Genomic DNA, 16,430 nt, shown 5'->3' on the forward strand with positions numbered 1-16,430 from the left:
TGCCACTGGTATAGTGGCGCCTCTTCAATTTTCACATTATTGTAAAAGGTGAACATTTTATGAGGGGGGTGATGAGTATCAATTCTTCCACTAAACCCTGCTAAGGCCATTTGAAGTTCTAGACTATTTTGTAAGCACCAATCTAAGTAGTCCTTTACGACAGGAAGGACAATGAGATGAGGCTCTTCTCCAACCATTTCTACAATTCGTTCTCTGCCCTTTTTTATCAAGGCAGCGAACATTTCGATACGAGTAGCCAGGGTTTTCGCAGGTTGATGTGGCAAAAACACCCATTCCAACATTATGAGAGGGTCTGTTCCTTTGTTCTCCCATTGTCCAATGGTTGCTAGAGGCTGTTGTTTTTGGTTGCAGATATATAATTGTATGGGTAAATTTTCAAGTCGTCAGTGACATTGTTGCAGTGAGAGTTTTTCATTTATGATTCTCAGTGCGTTTTTTGCTTCGGTCATCCATTGGCGTGGTGCGTTAATATTGGTATCTCCTTTAAGTAGCTCAAATAAGGGCGTTAATGTGTAGTTATCAATACCACACTGCGCTCTAATCCAATTTATGTTTCCCAATAGTTTTTGTACATCATTCAAGGTTTTTATGTCTGCTGAAATGATCACATTTTGAGGTTGGATACTTTGTTGTAAGATTTTCCACCCAAGATATTTCCATGGTGCTTCCATTTGAATTTTTTCTGGTGCGATTTGCAGTTCTTTGCTTTGCAATGCATATTTTAAAACAGGTAGTGCTTCACGCACCATGGTGTTCGTGGGGCCTGCTAGTAAAATGTCGTCCATATAGTGACAGATATACATTTCTGGGAATTTTAGTCGTACAGGACATATGGCTTTAGCCACATATGTTTGACAGATCATTGGAGAATTCTTCATTCCTTGAGGCAGGACAGTCCAGTGGTATCTATCCATTGACTCGCCTCGGTTAATTTTTGGTACCGAAAACGCAAAACGCGGTGCATCCGTAGGATGTAGTGGGATAGTAAAGAAGCAGTCTTTTAAGTCTACTATGATTATGTCCCAATTTCGGGGTATCATTGTTGGCGAGGGCAAGCCGGGTTGGAGCGCTCCCATTTCTTCCATAGCTTCGTTTATTTGTCTCAAGTCATGTAGCAGTTGCCATTTTCCACTCTTCTTTTTTATAACAAATACAGGAGAATTCCAGGGGCTGGTTGTAGGAGCGATATGTCCTTGTTGAAGTTGTTCTTTGACCAGTTCTTGAAGGGCAGTGACCTTTTCTTTGGGGAGCGGCCATTGATCTATCCAAATGGGTGTTTCTTTTTTCCAAATAAGTTTCATTGTCAGTCGCTCATCAATGGCCACTACTGAAAATTTTCAGGGCAATTTAAGGTGAAGCCACATTGGGACATTACGTCTCACCCCAACAGGCTTATGGGCAAATTTGTCACATATGGCTGTACAGTAAATGTAGACCCTTCTTGGGTATTGATATTGAGCAGGTGGGCGCTTTGAAAGGTTTGAGAAAGGCCGCCGACTCCAATCAAGCCCTCTGTGGGGGTGGCTATTAAATCTTTTGATTGAAGAGACAGAAAATGAGAGATAATAACAGGAATATTATTTTCAGACATGTTCAGGTAGTTTAACACATACACGGCTTTACTTAGCCTGTCTGCTGGAGTGGCTCCTGGCATTCCCCCTTTTTGTTTTTGCAGGTTCAATTGTTTGTTGCAAGATTTTCCAGCCCAGATATTTCCAAGGCTCAGTTTTTTGCACTTTTTCAGGGGCTATTTCAAGTCCATATCTGTTTAGAGCTCGTCGTCTCTTTTTCTTAGTTGTGGGCAATCTCTTTTAAAATGTCCAGGTTTTCCACAGAAGAAACATGATTTCTGTACTTTCATTGTGGCGGCAAAAGCTGTAGCTAATGTTTCCATATTATGGGACATTGACCCCACCTTTTGGGTAGCTTCTATCATATCCATTAAGGAGGGATTTTTTAGAGGCAAAAGCACTTTTTTACAGTCTGTATTCGCATTTTCAAAAGCTAATTTTAAGAGTAGGACCTCTCTTGCTTCTGCATTTTCGACTTGTTTTTCCAAAGCCTCTTTAAGACGATCTAAGAATGAGATATATCCCTCTCCTGTCCCTTGCTTTATTAATGTAAACGATTTTGTTGCTCTTCTGGCATCCGACACTCTTAGTAATGCCTGTAAAGCAAGGTCTCTGCCTTGTGCTAATATCTCTGGTCGTAACCGTCCCTGTAACGTTGGGTGATTTAGCGGCAGATCCCCCACAAGGTGGGGGAGTCCTGCCCCTTGTAAAGGGTCGCCTTGTTGTCGCTGCATATTGATAATTGTGGTGTTTTGGCAGGCAGTACGCCAGGTGCTTTCAAAGATCACCTTTTGCGTTGGGGTCAATATAAGATTAGTAAGCGTGCATATATCAAATGGTACTATTTCATTTGTAAATATTCCCCATAGCGGGGATTGTGTAAAAGGAGAACCCAGTCCATGCGCGGCAACTGTTTGTCGTAGATCTTTTAAAACATTATAGCCAAAAGGTTCATGCTCATCGGGGACATTTGCGTTGCTGCGTATGACGGGACACGCTATCGCTGAACAAAAAGCTGTATCCTCTGCTTGCAATGCTTGGTGTCTAATCTTTTGCCACCTTGTAGCAGCGGCTGACGCCCCCCATTCCTCGGGCGGCAATTGATTATGGGTTTGTGGAGTATCGGCATTAGAAGCAGTAGAGAAAGGCAGTACGAGTTCCGACGCAGCAGGGGCCGGGAAGTGGAGGGGTACTGATTGCAGGGATCGGAAGGGCCAGCAGAGGTGTTGAAGGCATAGGAGCAGGTGAAGGAGAAAACGGCGCGGAGGGTAGGGGCGGCGCGGGGGGGGGGTGGTTGCTATTATCTTGTACCCGCACCGGAAACGCGAACCCCGCAGTTTCTCCATCTTTCAACGCTTCCCTACGGAGCTGCTCCCACCGATCCCAGGGGTCGAAGGCTCGCTCAGGCTGTGGTATAGCCTGCGGTGCGGGCGGCTGCATCGGACACGGGGGACAGGACGGAGTGGGTTTCATTGGAATGGAACTTGGGGGAGGCGGTCTGAGGGAGCCGCGACGAACTACTGGCTGGACTGGGCAAAATCTATGAACGTAACGGATGCGTGTCTGTATAAGTCTTACCATATATCGATTATTTTACACGTAGCTTCCCCAGCAAGATCCAGAACTACTGGAGCTAAGGGAGGGGGAAATGTAGTAAAGATAAGGGCTGGCGACCGGAAGATCACGTGCTGTACGGAAAGAGTTAAGGGTCGACCCTCCCTTGTCTCCGCCCCTTATAACATGACACACCTACTGCTGGGGGTATAAAGCCCCGGGTCGGCTGGAGATCTAGTGGGATAACCTTGATGTGTAGTGTTTGCTACACAGTGGTGACCCCGACGTGATCAGGCAACAGCGATGGAGCTCGCGGAACTCATAAAGGTACTAAAGTCGGTAACGACAAGGGTGCTCAAGAGGGGGTTTGCGGCAAGGCGGCGCCGGCCTGCCGCACGTGGCGTGCTGATGGGGCATGAATCTCCTGGGAACGAAAAGCCAACAAGTTTAGTTTCGGAGGGGACACAGGCTGGCTGGGAAGGAGTGGCCTGTGGGACACAGACGGAACCGTTGTTACTGGGGGCTGAGCCAACGGAGGAAGGGGAGGTGCAGGGAGACTATGGTGCAGCGGGAACAAAGGAGTCGGGAAAGGTGTTCCCGATACAAGTGGGGAGTTTAGAGCGGCCGCCCACGGAACCTTCGGCACCTCCTGCACCGGCGGATCTGCCACTTCCTCAATACCCCTGGGGCGAGTTGCAACAATGTGTGGAAAGGGAGCTGACTGATAGGTTGCTGGATTGGGTCCCGGGGGCTGATGTGGGATCCCAGCAGTATCGTGAACTACGTGAAGGAAGATGGCGGGAAGGAGAAAAAGAAGGCAAAACACCTGAGGACGCCCCATTGTATCCCAGTGATCGACGAGTGCTGGACACACAGAGAGCGGAGCGCAGGACATCGAGGGGGGGTGGTAGGGCTCCCCCGGCACTGTCAGTGATACCTGAGCCACCAGAGGGAACCCCTATCCCTAGGGCAATGGGAAATCAAACTGGTATTCCCTCACAGTGGAGGGAGCCTGTACACGATTACCCCATGAGCTCTGATAGCAGTGAGGGCGAAGGGGGTGACGAGGGATCCTCGATTGTTGCTCATCCGCCCCCGCTTCCGAGACGGACTAATGAGGTTTCAAGGGAACTTGAGGCATTGATCAGCCGATTGAGAGGGGTGGTGGCAAATGCGGAAAGTCTTATGCCAGGGGGAATGCCGAAAGAGAGGGCAAACGGGACGGATTGGCAGATGATTGCAAAAAATTGTGTCTTGGAAGGAGTGTGATTCCAGGCCCCTCCGATTCAAGCATTTCCTATCCGAGCAGCCCAAGGTGGAGGATATGAGTGGCAACCATTAGATGCAAAGTTGGTGAAAGAATTGGTCACAACGGTGAAAAGTCATGGATTAAATTCCCCAGAAACCCAAGTCCTACTAGACTGTGTTTTTGCAACGCCGCTTGCACCTTTTGATATCATTCAGTTGATGCGGGCCGTATTGACCCCCTCAATGATGGTATTGTTTAGGGAGGAGTGGAGGAATCGGTGCACCCAAGTTGTTATCGAGGCGCAACAGGCCAACCATCCCATGGCAGGAGTGACTTTAGAGCAGCTGATGGGTGAAGGGCAGTTCGCAACTCCTCAGGCACAGGCTCAGCGAATGCGGGGGCGCGATTTTGCTGCATCTTCGAAAGCTGCCCAGGAAGCGATACGCATCATCGTGGCCCTTGATAAAAGGGAGCCTCCATGGGTCCAAATACGGCAATCGTTAAGTGAGCCCTTCACAAAGTTTTTAGACCGGCTGCAAGCGGCGCTCCAGGTTGCTCGACTTCCTGAGCAGGCTAAGGAGGCGATATTGCTTGACTGTGCACGTACGCAAGCAAACCCACAAACTGCAGTGTTGCTAAGACAGTTACCCATAGGGACCACGCTTTCACAGATGATTCGTTACGTGCTGGAACAGGAACAGGCGCAAAGTATGCAACCGGTAGTGCCTGCAGTCCATGCGGCCTGCCGCGGCGCACGACTTATGTGCCATAAGTGTGGGGGGCAAGGACACATGGCGCGACAATGCCCTTCAAAAATAAACACCCCTGGAACAGGGGAAGGAGAGAGAGACCTACGATGCTGGCGCTGCGGGCGACTAGGCCACAGAGCTCGACAGTGCAAATCGGGGAGTCAGCAAAGGAGACCAGGCTGGGGAAATGAGAAGAGGGGATGGCTGAGGGCCGTGCCATCCCCACCTGCCCCAGTGATCAGCTCAACAGGCCCGACGACAGCAGCGCAATGTATGGCACAGGGAGTCTCTCCTTCCCCGGGACCAGCACAGTCGCCTGCGGTCCCAATGATGCAATATCCAACTCAGCTGCCTTGGGGAGATGGGAGCGCGCAATAGAGGAGGCTGGGGATAGAGCCTCGCCGTATGTGGCACTCACCCTAAACATGACCACACGACCAGAAGTAGATATTATAGTTACCCCATGGCTCCCAGAGTTGGGGGGAACACCACGCCTCGTGTTAAGAGCCCTTTTAGATACAGGAGCGGATGTTACAGTAATCCCATCACATCTATGGCCAGACGATTGGCCACTCGAACCGAGAGGTTCGCTGCAAGGCGTGGGAGGCATGCAGACCTCGCATCAAAGCAGGAACCCAATGCAAATTATGTTGAAGGATCCGGAATCCGGACAAGCTAGGGTAGCATGGTGTAACCCCGTCATTGCTGAGTTACCCATTGTCATCTTGGGACGATGTTGCTTGCAGAAGATGAATATAGTGCTGCGTACAAATTTATCATAATGGCCACTGCCTGTGTCCGCCCATTAAAACTCACCTGGTTGACAGATAAACCAGTGTGGGTAGAGCAGTGGCCATTGACAGAGGAAAAGAGGGCGGCTGTTCGACAATTGGTACAACGAGAACTTGACGCAGGACACATCGAACCCTCTACAAGTCCCTGGAACACCCCCGTTTTCGTGATAAAGAAAAAATCGGGAGCGTGGCGACTGCTACATGATCTACGCGCAGTTAATGCATGTATACAAGACATGGGTCCGCTACAAGCGGGCCTCCCTTCTCCAGCCATGATTCCACCTGACTATCAAATAGTGGTTATGGATATTAGAGATTGCTTTTTTAGTGTTCCCTTGCATGAAGAAGATAGAGTACGCTTTGCCTTTACTGTTCCTGAGCCTAACAGTCAACACCCGTGCGCCAGATATCAATGGAAGGTGTTACCCCAGGGCATGAAAAACTCACCAGTCCTGTGTCAAATTGCTGTAGCTGCTGCGATACGCCCTATTCGAGAAAATTTCCCTACGGTCATCATTTTCCATTACATGGATGACGTGTTATTGGCGTCCAACCAAGAGGAGTTACTGGAAAAGGCGCGCGTGCAGCTGATAGTCAGTTTGGAGCGACATGGGTTACACATTGAGCCTCGGAAAACACAGGTAGGGCGTGCAGTAAAGTATTTAGGTACTCAACTGAGGCCACGAAGCGTGACAGCACAATCATTTGAAATTCGGACTGCAGTGACAACACTCCATGAGGCACAAAAATTAATTGGACAACTGTTGTGGCTTAGAAACTTTATTCCAATATCTGAGGCAGAAATGACTACCTTATATCAACTCCTGAAAGGAGGAGATTCCCCCCTAGCTCCAAGGACTCTTTCAAGAAACCATCAGGAGATTCTTAGGACAATTATGGAGCGAGCCCAGCATTGGGGTCTCGCTCGATTTACACCTGAACAACCGGTCACTGCCCTGATTTACATGACCGATACCGCTGGCCATGGTTTACTAATTCAAAATAATGGTGAAAAAGGCTGGCCTTTTGCTTGGTTGTATCAAGGCAAACCAAAGACGGCTTTAATTTCTTGGCCAACATTATTATCCCAGCTTATTCTCCGCTGTCGGAGGCAAACTCAACACTTAACAGGGAAGGACCCGGAGGTCATCGCATTGCCCTGTTCTTTGGCACAGTGGGAGTTGGTACTTCCACAAGTGGGGCTCCTGCAAGCGGCGATAGCTGAATTTACGGGTCGTATTGAAGGTCTAAGACCACACCCCTGTGGGGAGATAATCCAGGTACTCCATTTTTTGCCAGCTAGTGCCATAGTTGAACAACCCACCGGAGGCCGCACAGTTTTTACTGACGCGTCATCGATTACTGGGAAAGCTGTCGTTACATGGCAGGTGGATGGTCAGTGGACCCACATTAGTTATCAAGATCAAGGGCAATCCGTGCAGTATCTTGAGGCCAAAGCGGTATGGATGGCTCTCGCTCAATGGCCCGAAGAGGCCTTGGATCTAATCACAGACTCTTGCTATGTATATAAGTTACTGAAGAAGTGCCGATGGGCACTTGGGGCAACGTCAGAGATTGCCGGAATGTTGCTCACCGCACTGCAAATGAGAACCGCTCCTGTCTGTCCTATCCATGTTAATAGTCATAGTTCCATACCGAGTTTTCTTTCTGCTGGGAATGAAATAGCGGACAGCTTAGCAAAGAGCGTACTGGCGGTTGAAGAAACTTCTAACCTAAGGCGAGCTTTCCGCCTGCATGAGCTCCTCCACTGTGGAGCTCGCGGTTTAGCTAGGCTCGCTGGCATTACGTTGCAAGATGCTCGCTCTGTGATTGCTGCTTGTCCTGTGTGTTCCAAAGGTCCCCTCTGGGAGGCAGGGGTAAACCCTCGAGGGTTGCAGCCCAACCAAATATGGCAGTCTGATGTTACGATTTATGAACCCTTTAATCCACGTAAGTATCTGCATGTCACAGTTGATACCTGCAGTGGAGTTATTTTAGCGACTATGCATGCTAAACAAAATGCTCTTGCAGTTGTTTTACATTGGCAGGACTGTATGGCGCAACTTGGCATCCCACAAAAAATTAAAACAGATAATGGAGCGGCATATGTCAGCAAGAAGACAAAGGACTTTTGCGCGCGCTGGGATATTCAGTTGAGTCATGGCATTCCCTATAACAGTACGGGCCAAAGCATTGTAGAACGCGTGCACCGCACATTAAAAGAGTTACTCGACCGACTTAGGGAGGGGGAAAAGATAAGCCCAGGAACAGGGGTTCCCCCTCCCCTTGACCCTCCCTTATTTCGGGCACAGCGTCTGTTGACGACGGCACTAATTACCTTAAATCATACCATTCGAGGGAACACCTATAAAACCCAGACTGCAACCCAGGCACATTTCCGGCTCGATGAGAACGAAGGGCCTTACCCTTTGGTTCAAGTACGGGACCTGCAAACCCGTGAATGGGGGGGCCCTTATTCCCTCCGTTGCTTGGGACGTGGGTATGCGTGTGTGCAAACCGAGAAAGGGACGCTAGAATGGGTACCCAGTCGAAATATTCGACCGTATAGACATTAATCAATCTATTGAGTCTTATCTTGACAGGTTACCATTTCCCTATGCATCCTGATGGTGTGGGGGAGTAATGAGGGAGCCGCGACGAACTACTGGCTGGACTGGGCAAAATCTATGAACGTAACGGATGCGTGTCTGTATAAGTCTTACCATATATCGATTATTTTACACGTAGCTTCCCCAGCAAGATCCAGAACTACTGGAGCTAAGGGAGGGGGAAATGTAGTAAAGATAAGGGCTGGCGACCGGAAGATCACGTGCTGTACGGAAAGAGTTAAGGGTCGACCCTCCCTTGTCTCCGCCCCTTATAACATGACACACCTACTGCTGGGGGTATAAAGCCCCGGGTCGGCTGGAGATCTAGTGGGATAACCTTGATGTGTAGTGTTTGCTACAGTTGCCCAGACTAAGAAACATGCTAAGTTTCTGAAGGAACCTGCTGCTTTCTCATAACTGGCTCTTAGGCCCTTTCTTCCAGAGCACTATTTCTCTAGGTAACTGCCATTAAGTGAAAGTGTGGACTCTGAGGAAGGCAAACGGGATCTCACCTTCAGATGATCGTTGATTCTTCAACCATCCAGCAACAATAAAGCAAGATAAGAGGCACTTAGTGAAATCCAGGTAAATGCGAGTGCTCCTTTTCAGCAGCTCATTCAGTCAGATGATAAACTTCTGTCAGCCACACAGATGAAGGTCATCTTAATCAGACAATACTGATCTTTGATTACACCACATAATAATGATGGAAAGGAACTGCTCAGCCCATTTTGCCCAAAGGGATCTGTTACCGTAGCTGGTTAGAGAAAATGGCATTATCTTACAGGCAAGTCACCACAATCAACCCGGGCTGAACTACAAGGTGAAGAAAAACTCAGACATCAGCAATCACATTTAAATCAAAAGGATACCTGCAATGAGAAAGACTTCAAGGTGAGGTCTGAGGTTTTTCACAAAATTATAAATAGAAAAGATTAGTGTACTGGGCTTTGGGGACCTTTCAATATATGTAGTTACAGAAGTGTGACATAAACAGGGTGACTGATTTCAGTGTGCTTTGAAGCAGGGACTTTTTCAGGATTAAGCCTTTCAACCAGCAAGTAATGTCTGAAAACCTGCATTGTCACAGAGTTCAAGAATTTAGATATTTATTTTCTTCCAGCCTTGAAAGAGTTTGGGTTTTTTGTGGTGTTTGAATCAGTAACTTAGGGTTTGGTTTGTAAAATGAGGGTGACTTAATACGTGACCTGATCAAAGCTGGATAATGGATAGGAATTTTACCGGGCTGAGAACTGCTTTGGCAGATGACTCATTGCTCTGCCAGGTGGCGGTGACATGCCTGCTCATGTGGAGCAACAAATTAGCCCTCTGTTGAAATGATGCAATACCCATTTTGTAGAAGGTTTCACAGTCTCCCCTGAATTCCCTCCTGTAAAGCCCTCATTTTCACAGGATTTTCTGAACGCTCAGGCTTTGGTTTCCATTAGTTTTCCTCTCTGCAGAACAGCTCTGTGTTTCCACTCCAAGAGCACCAGAACAGCTATTTTCCAGGAATTGGCCTGGGAAAAGCTTCAGTAACAGCTTCCTGCGCTGAGCTCTGTGCATCACCCGCAGGTTTTGCTTTATCAGCAGTAAGATGATGAGAGACCATTCAGGTTTTGAGGTTCCTGTTACTGTTTCCATGGCCACTTGTCCCCAGCACATGGAAATATGTCATACTTTTATCCTTTACCATTTCTCCTGTATTCTCCTCTTTGCTCCTCTTCCTTTCCTCCTTCAAAGTGGCTTCAGAGGCTCTGGAAACTTCAAAACTTCCACTCCCCCCCACATTGCCCCCTTTTTCTATTGCCTCTTTCACACCTAAGGCCCTGGCACATCTAGATGGGCAGTGTAGCACTGCAGATGCAGCATGGCATAATCACAGGTTTCTCAGGATTGAACTGAAGAAACTCCTCAGAAAGCACCTGTCCTCCATTTCTCTTGGGGGCTGGAAAGGTGTTTTGGGGGACTACGCTCAAATAAAAGAGACCTTGTCTCCCTTCTTCCATTTGGAGACTATATGAAGGTGTCTAAATGAAGACTGTGTTTGGAAACTCATTGCATATCCATCACATCTGTTTGTTGTTATACATCTACATCAGACACAGCAGTGCTGCTTCCTTTGAAATAGCTGTGTAAAGTCTGGGCATCTTCCTCTGAAAATCAAGCTGTTTTCTGTCCTTTGCGCATTCCCCTTTTTTAAAAGAAACCCTTTTATGTAAGCATGACTGATCATTATTATGGCCTTGCTAATACAAGGAAGGAAATGAATTTTACTATGCAGAGGACAAAACACAGTATTTTAAAGCAGTTTCCAAAGTGCTCTTTACTCGGGCAGCACCTTTGCTGTCATGGATCAAAGCATTCAACAGGGTCTCCACAATCATGAGGGCATCTTCTTCAAACACGGGGTTAAACATGGACCATGTGTCATTTCAGGTCCTCTTCGAGCAAACCTGAATATCAGGCTTTTCAGGCCACCTCAGTGAGCAATTAAATGAAATTCTGCCAAGAGCTGTCATCTGCAGGTTCCCTCATCCTGGTGCACAGTACAAACATAACGGATGCGTGTCTGTATAAGTCTTACCATATATCGATTATTTTACACGTAGCTTCCCCAGCAAGATCCAGAACTACTGGAGCGAAGGGAGGGGGAAATGTAGTAAAGATAAGGGCTGGCGACCGGAAGATCACGTGCTGTACGGAAAGAGTTAAGGGTCGACCCTCCCTTGTCTCCGCCCCTTATAACATGACACACCTACTGCTGGGGGTATAAAGCCCGTGTTGGCTGGAGATCTGGTGGGATAACTTTGATGTGTAGTGTTTGCTACAGCGGTCTGAGTCCTGTTCCCTTGTTTGTTTCACCCAAGTTCTCATTCTTTTCTTTTTCCCCCAAGTCTATAAGAGCTTCCTTGTCTTGGGGCTTGCTTTCACTCAGTTCATCATTCCCTATCTGCGCTGCTTGAGCGACTGCGTTTTGTACCTTTTTTTTTCTTTTTTTTTTTTTTTTTTTCAGCTTGCCATTAGCACAAGGTCTCAGTCACTAATTGCCAAGTGGTCATGACTTCGGTGGCGGTGGTGTCCCCTCTGGACGCTGTCTCCCAAATCGTCTCCCTTGCCTTTTCCCAAGATTTCACATCAGATACTGCAGAGACTGTAGAGGGAGTCCCTTGCTTTTGCAAGAACTTCAGTAATAATTTTATTTTATATGCGTCATACTTCACTCCTCGTTTCGCTAATAGCTGCATTAAAAGTTTAACTATAGCTTCTTCTTCAGCTGATATGTTAGCTCCCATGATTACTGCCCAGCTGCTTACCTGTTTCTTAAGGTGATGTCCCGGGATTAAAGCCGGCAGTCCTGCCGTCAGCTTGAGTCGTTCAGCTGGGGTTCCCTCCGGATGCTACTTGCAGCGCTGCCTCCTCCGAATCACATCGGGGTCACCATTTGAAGGGAATGAGACACGGACTCCGCATATGAGTTCAGGCGAAGACAAGCAAAGACCCTTTATTTTTACAATCTATCCCTTTTATAATATGATCTAGTGTTCACGAGGAAGCAAAACCCATTTCATTGGCTACTGTCTTTCGTCCACACGTCTCTTCAGCGTTACTTATTGGTTCTTCAAGCTGGTGCACGCGAATTCCTCTTTCAGGGATGTATCCAATCTCATCCTTATTTTTCTGCCTCTAAGTTTCACAAACTTGTTTGTAACAAGCCTCAAGGTCACAGCTGCATTCCTGTGAACCTGTAACAAGCCTCAAGGGCACAGCTGCATCTCATCAAAGTAAAACACAATCTCACGTATTCCTGCAACTATATACAAAAATTATGACAAAGCACAGAGGAGGCATAGGGAATAGGGGAAATAGGAGGTAGCCAGAGCCTGAAAAAGATCTGGCAGACCAGCAAGCAATGATGAATTCCAGAAATGGAGCACATTCAAATTCTCAACAAAGATAGCAAGACAGAAAATAACCATAGTCACCATCCAAGGAAGGACTTCTGTAAAAATCCAGCAGTGATGGCGCAGCTGTATTCTTGGTGTTTGCAAAGACACCTACGCACACGGAGGAGAGTTCTTCAGCAAATACTCCACCAGCCTGATAAACAGTGATCAACGCCAATATTTACTTTACTAATACCTACTTCTTCTGGATAGCAGTTGCAAAGACTGGCCTTTATGAGAATATTGTCATCTTCACGAGTGCTAAAATCCACTTAACAAACTACTTAATGAATTTTTCCATCTCTTACATCCTTTTTAGCTCTTTAGAAAACATTTCGGTGACTACCAATGGGCTGAATTGGGAATGGCTTTACAAGGAGCTACCTGCAGTGTCTTTGCTTTTTGCTTTCACAGAAAATTCAGTTCACCAGATAATCTGCCCTGGCTAATTTAGAATTGACTGTATAACAACCTAAGACCAGGAAAATTCAGTCAACTAAGTCTTTTTACAGTTACTCCTTGATTAAACAGCACGCAGTCAATGTAAACTCTCTTACACTTCAGCTATATCAAGGAGGGGTTCTGGTATCCAACCCCATCCTCAACCAAATTGTATTGCTGTCAGTAGGAAAACTGCTTTGCCCACCCTGGCTTTGGTGGGCACTAGATCAGACACATGCAAGTCATCTTTCAGAAGCATTTTGCAAATAATTAATGCAGCCTGCTTGGCACACAAGTGCTTGCAGAAGAAAAGATGGGTGTTCATCCCCTCTGCCAGTGACAGAGCACTGTGATATATGAACAAGCCATGCAGTTCACCTTTTGCTAAGAAACTTATATGTTTAAGCTTTCAAGGGAAGCAGGCAAGAGAGAACAACATAGGAGGGAGAGTCTAAGAATTAGTGGTAGGGCCATTAGGTAATATTTAAACAACAGATAAGACCTGTGCAAGTGGGGGTTACATCCAAGCAGTGGGCAGGCAGTTCTTTTCCTGTCTGGTGCTGGATCACACCAGCAACTGAACGTCGAATTAGCTGGAGTATTTCTCTTAACTATTTAAATCTGCATTCACCTCTTCCCTCACCATAGTGGAAGTGTTGGCAGTGTAGCAGCAGCTGCTGGAGGATGAAGCTTTGCTGCAATTGCCACCAGAAAATCGCTAACACAGAACAAAGCTGTTTCCTTGAAAAGTGAAGTTGACATTAATGCTTAAGGCTTGAGGATTTATGAAGCTTTACTTGTAATGGTGAGAGAGATCCCTGGAGGAAAGGTACCAGAGAAGAGCAAACGAGAGTTAGAGTGATTTAAGAAATGGGGGGGGGGGGGGGCAGGGACAAAACCCACTGAGGCCAGCACACAGTGATCATCACCCACACTCAGCGTGGTCACACTCTGCCATGCTTTCCCAAAATGACCTTTGGTTTGTGCTCCTGACAACAGAGATGAGTTTCCTGCTCCTGTGCTTGGACCTGCAAGGATCAACAGGAATCACTGACTTTGCAGTCTGCAGAAATGGGAAAAGGGAGAGAGAGAGAGAGACACAAGCAGCTTCTCAGTTAACACAAGAGCTGTCAACACCAGACAGCCTTTGGAAGATCAGAACAGCTCCAATAACAAAGCAGTACCAGAGATTTATTTAAGATCTTATAGGGATATGCAGAAACAGCTTGAAGCTGATTCAGCACAAATACTGAGTTCAGAGAAAAAACAGCTAGTTTCCTTTCTCTCCTACTCTTGATTTCATTTCTGCAACATTCGATTTCCTTTCAGCAAGTCTGCCCACTGATATTATTCATACTGAGAGTCAGTCACGTATTGGCTTTCAATAGCGTGTTCCTGGTTAGAATGCATCGCCCAGACACTGGTAAAGCTCTGAGCATGTTATCTCAAGATGATTCTCTCTTCTCAGCTGTGTAATTGCACTAACTTTAAATGATGTTAAACACAAATAAACCGGAAGAGTGCTCTGAGAGGCTTGTGCTCCTTGGGCTGCTTCTCTCTGCTCCCCTGCCGCAGCTGTGCCCACCTGGGGACCCATGGTCCCGCTCAGTGGAGCCACAGCAAGAAACAGCTTTTGTGGCTGCTCTGGTAGAGCAGCTTTCCAGATGTCTGTGCTTCCCACAGCTACACTGCTTTGTTTAAGGGAACTGAAACAAAAAACCATCAGAGCTCGCTAGTGGCTTGAAACTACAATGGACACTTTTTTTTGCTCTGCCCTTGTTGTGCAATCCTATAATTGGCAGCAGCCCTGCTGTGTGCTGCCCCTGCTGTAACGGACTGTGATTTGTCACACATCAGTAAAGCGCAATCAGGCTGACCTCTCCCTATGGGAGCCCCTCTAAACAGTGGGGCTTCCTGCCTTACACCACTGCACTCACATACACAGCTCTGACCGCAGCAATGGGGTGGCACTCAGCCAGAGGTGAGCACTTCAGATACTCTGGTTCACAGGCAGGTCTATTATCCCATTTTGTACACTAAAGTCCCCCACTGTTCTTATTACCCTACCATTATTTTAAAATAAAATAGAGAAATAAATTTATGCCTGCGATTCTACTAGCCCACTGGTTTGTGTCCAGGTGCCCTGGCAGGAAAAGCATCTCCTCACCCACATAGGCCCAAAAGAAGGGCCCATCTCTCGGTGTTGCCACAGAGATATAGGGAGAAGTTGCCCTTAAAGATCATTCCCCTTTTGGGTGAGGAAGTATTGCTAAACAGGACAGGATCGAGGTTCATTTGGTTTTGGCCTCACTGGAGGAACAGTTATTTAAATAATTTACCCAAGTATTAGATCTGTCTCCGAATTCACAAAGAACAAGCCCTAGGTTGTCCTTGGCTCTGCCTAAACAAGCAAAATAAATGCACAACCTAACACACGTGTGCCCAACAGTGCAAGGGACCAGTGTGTCCCTCTTCCCTGCAGCCTGAGTTTGTGAGCGCTTTCCCTGCATTTGGGACTGCTGAGCATTGAGAGCACTGGGGGCACGTGGGGGTCTCGGTAAGCACCCTGGCCCCCTGTGCCGGTGTCCTGGAGGGGCTGCCGTGATTTGCAGAGCAGCCATCAGGCTTCACTCAGCCCATGTTACAGCCATGAGATGCAGCCCTGAGCATCATGTGCTTCAGACCACACCACCTCCACCGTGAGGGACAACACATCATGCAGCCTGACATGCTCCTGAGCTGTTTACCTGTTGTTGTAGAAGTCACTTTCTAGCTCAAATAAGAATCCAAAGGCCTGCTGAAGCCTTAGACTGCAAGCTGTGAACTTTCACCTAGATATGCTGACTGTATGCTGAACTCCTACCTAGCTACATAAAGGAAGGCCCTGAAACCGGTGCAAATCAGAAAGATAAGGTAGCGACAACCATCGGCAGAAGCTGCAACTATTCAAGATAAGAAAAGGAATGTCCTGCCTGGAGACAGGGAAAGGATCCAATAAGGAATAAGAAGACCCCAGACCCAAATATTATTATTGGACTGAACTGTCACATGAGGGGAGGGGAACTTAGACTGTAAGGGTATAATTGCCCAGGGATTTCTTTGTTTGGGGTCCCTCCCCAGAGGCACCCAGCTCGAGCTGCTCTTCACTGCTGTACCACTCAATAAATTCGCCTGGCGTACGTTGTGTTGGAGACTCTGCTTCCGGGAAACCTAGGGTCGAGCCTGAGGGGAGAGAAAGCAACCAAGGGTGAGTGTGTGCATGAGTGAGGAGTCAGAAAGGAGCACCTGTCAGCTCAGTGGAGCTGCCCGCTGTGAAGGGACTCCGGTCCTAGCGGTTAAAGTCTCGGGTGGTGTGTGTGTGACTCCCTGAATGGTGTGTGAATGCTCGGGCAGCTGCTGCTCCTTTAAAACCTGCCTTCCCTCCATCTAAAACCCAACAGACTTATTTTGAAGAAACAGTTTCTTAATGTAACAGGAATGATACAGTCAAAGGGC

At 47.4% G+C, this 16,430-nt stretch overlaps 1 long non-coding RNA gene across 1 annotated transcript; it reads left to right on the forward strand.

Annotated features, from left to right (window-relative positions):
* Positions 1 to 6,184: 6,184 nt before the first annotated feature.
* On the forward strand, positions 6,185 to 16,099 carry LOC148055123 (uncharacterized). Its single transcript, XR_015705842.1, has 3 exons — positions 6,185 to 9,132; positions 9,335 to 9,441; positions 11,877 to 16,099. It is a non-coding gene; the product is annotated as an uncharacterized LOC148055123 (long non-coding RNA).
* Positions 16,100 to 16,430: the final 331 nt, after the last annotated feature.

Source organism: Nipponia nippon, unplaced genomic scaffold, assembly GCF_047370975.1.
Source record: "Nipponia nippon isolate SJK-2023a ecotype South Korea unplaced genomic scaffold, ASM4737097v1 scaffold_26, whole genome shotgun sequence".
In the NCBI taxonomy this organism is placed as follows: Eukaryota; Metazoa; Chordata; class Aves; order Pelecaniformes; family Threskiornithidae; genus Nipponia; species Nipponia nippon.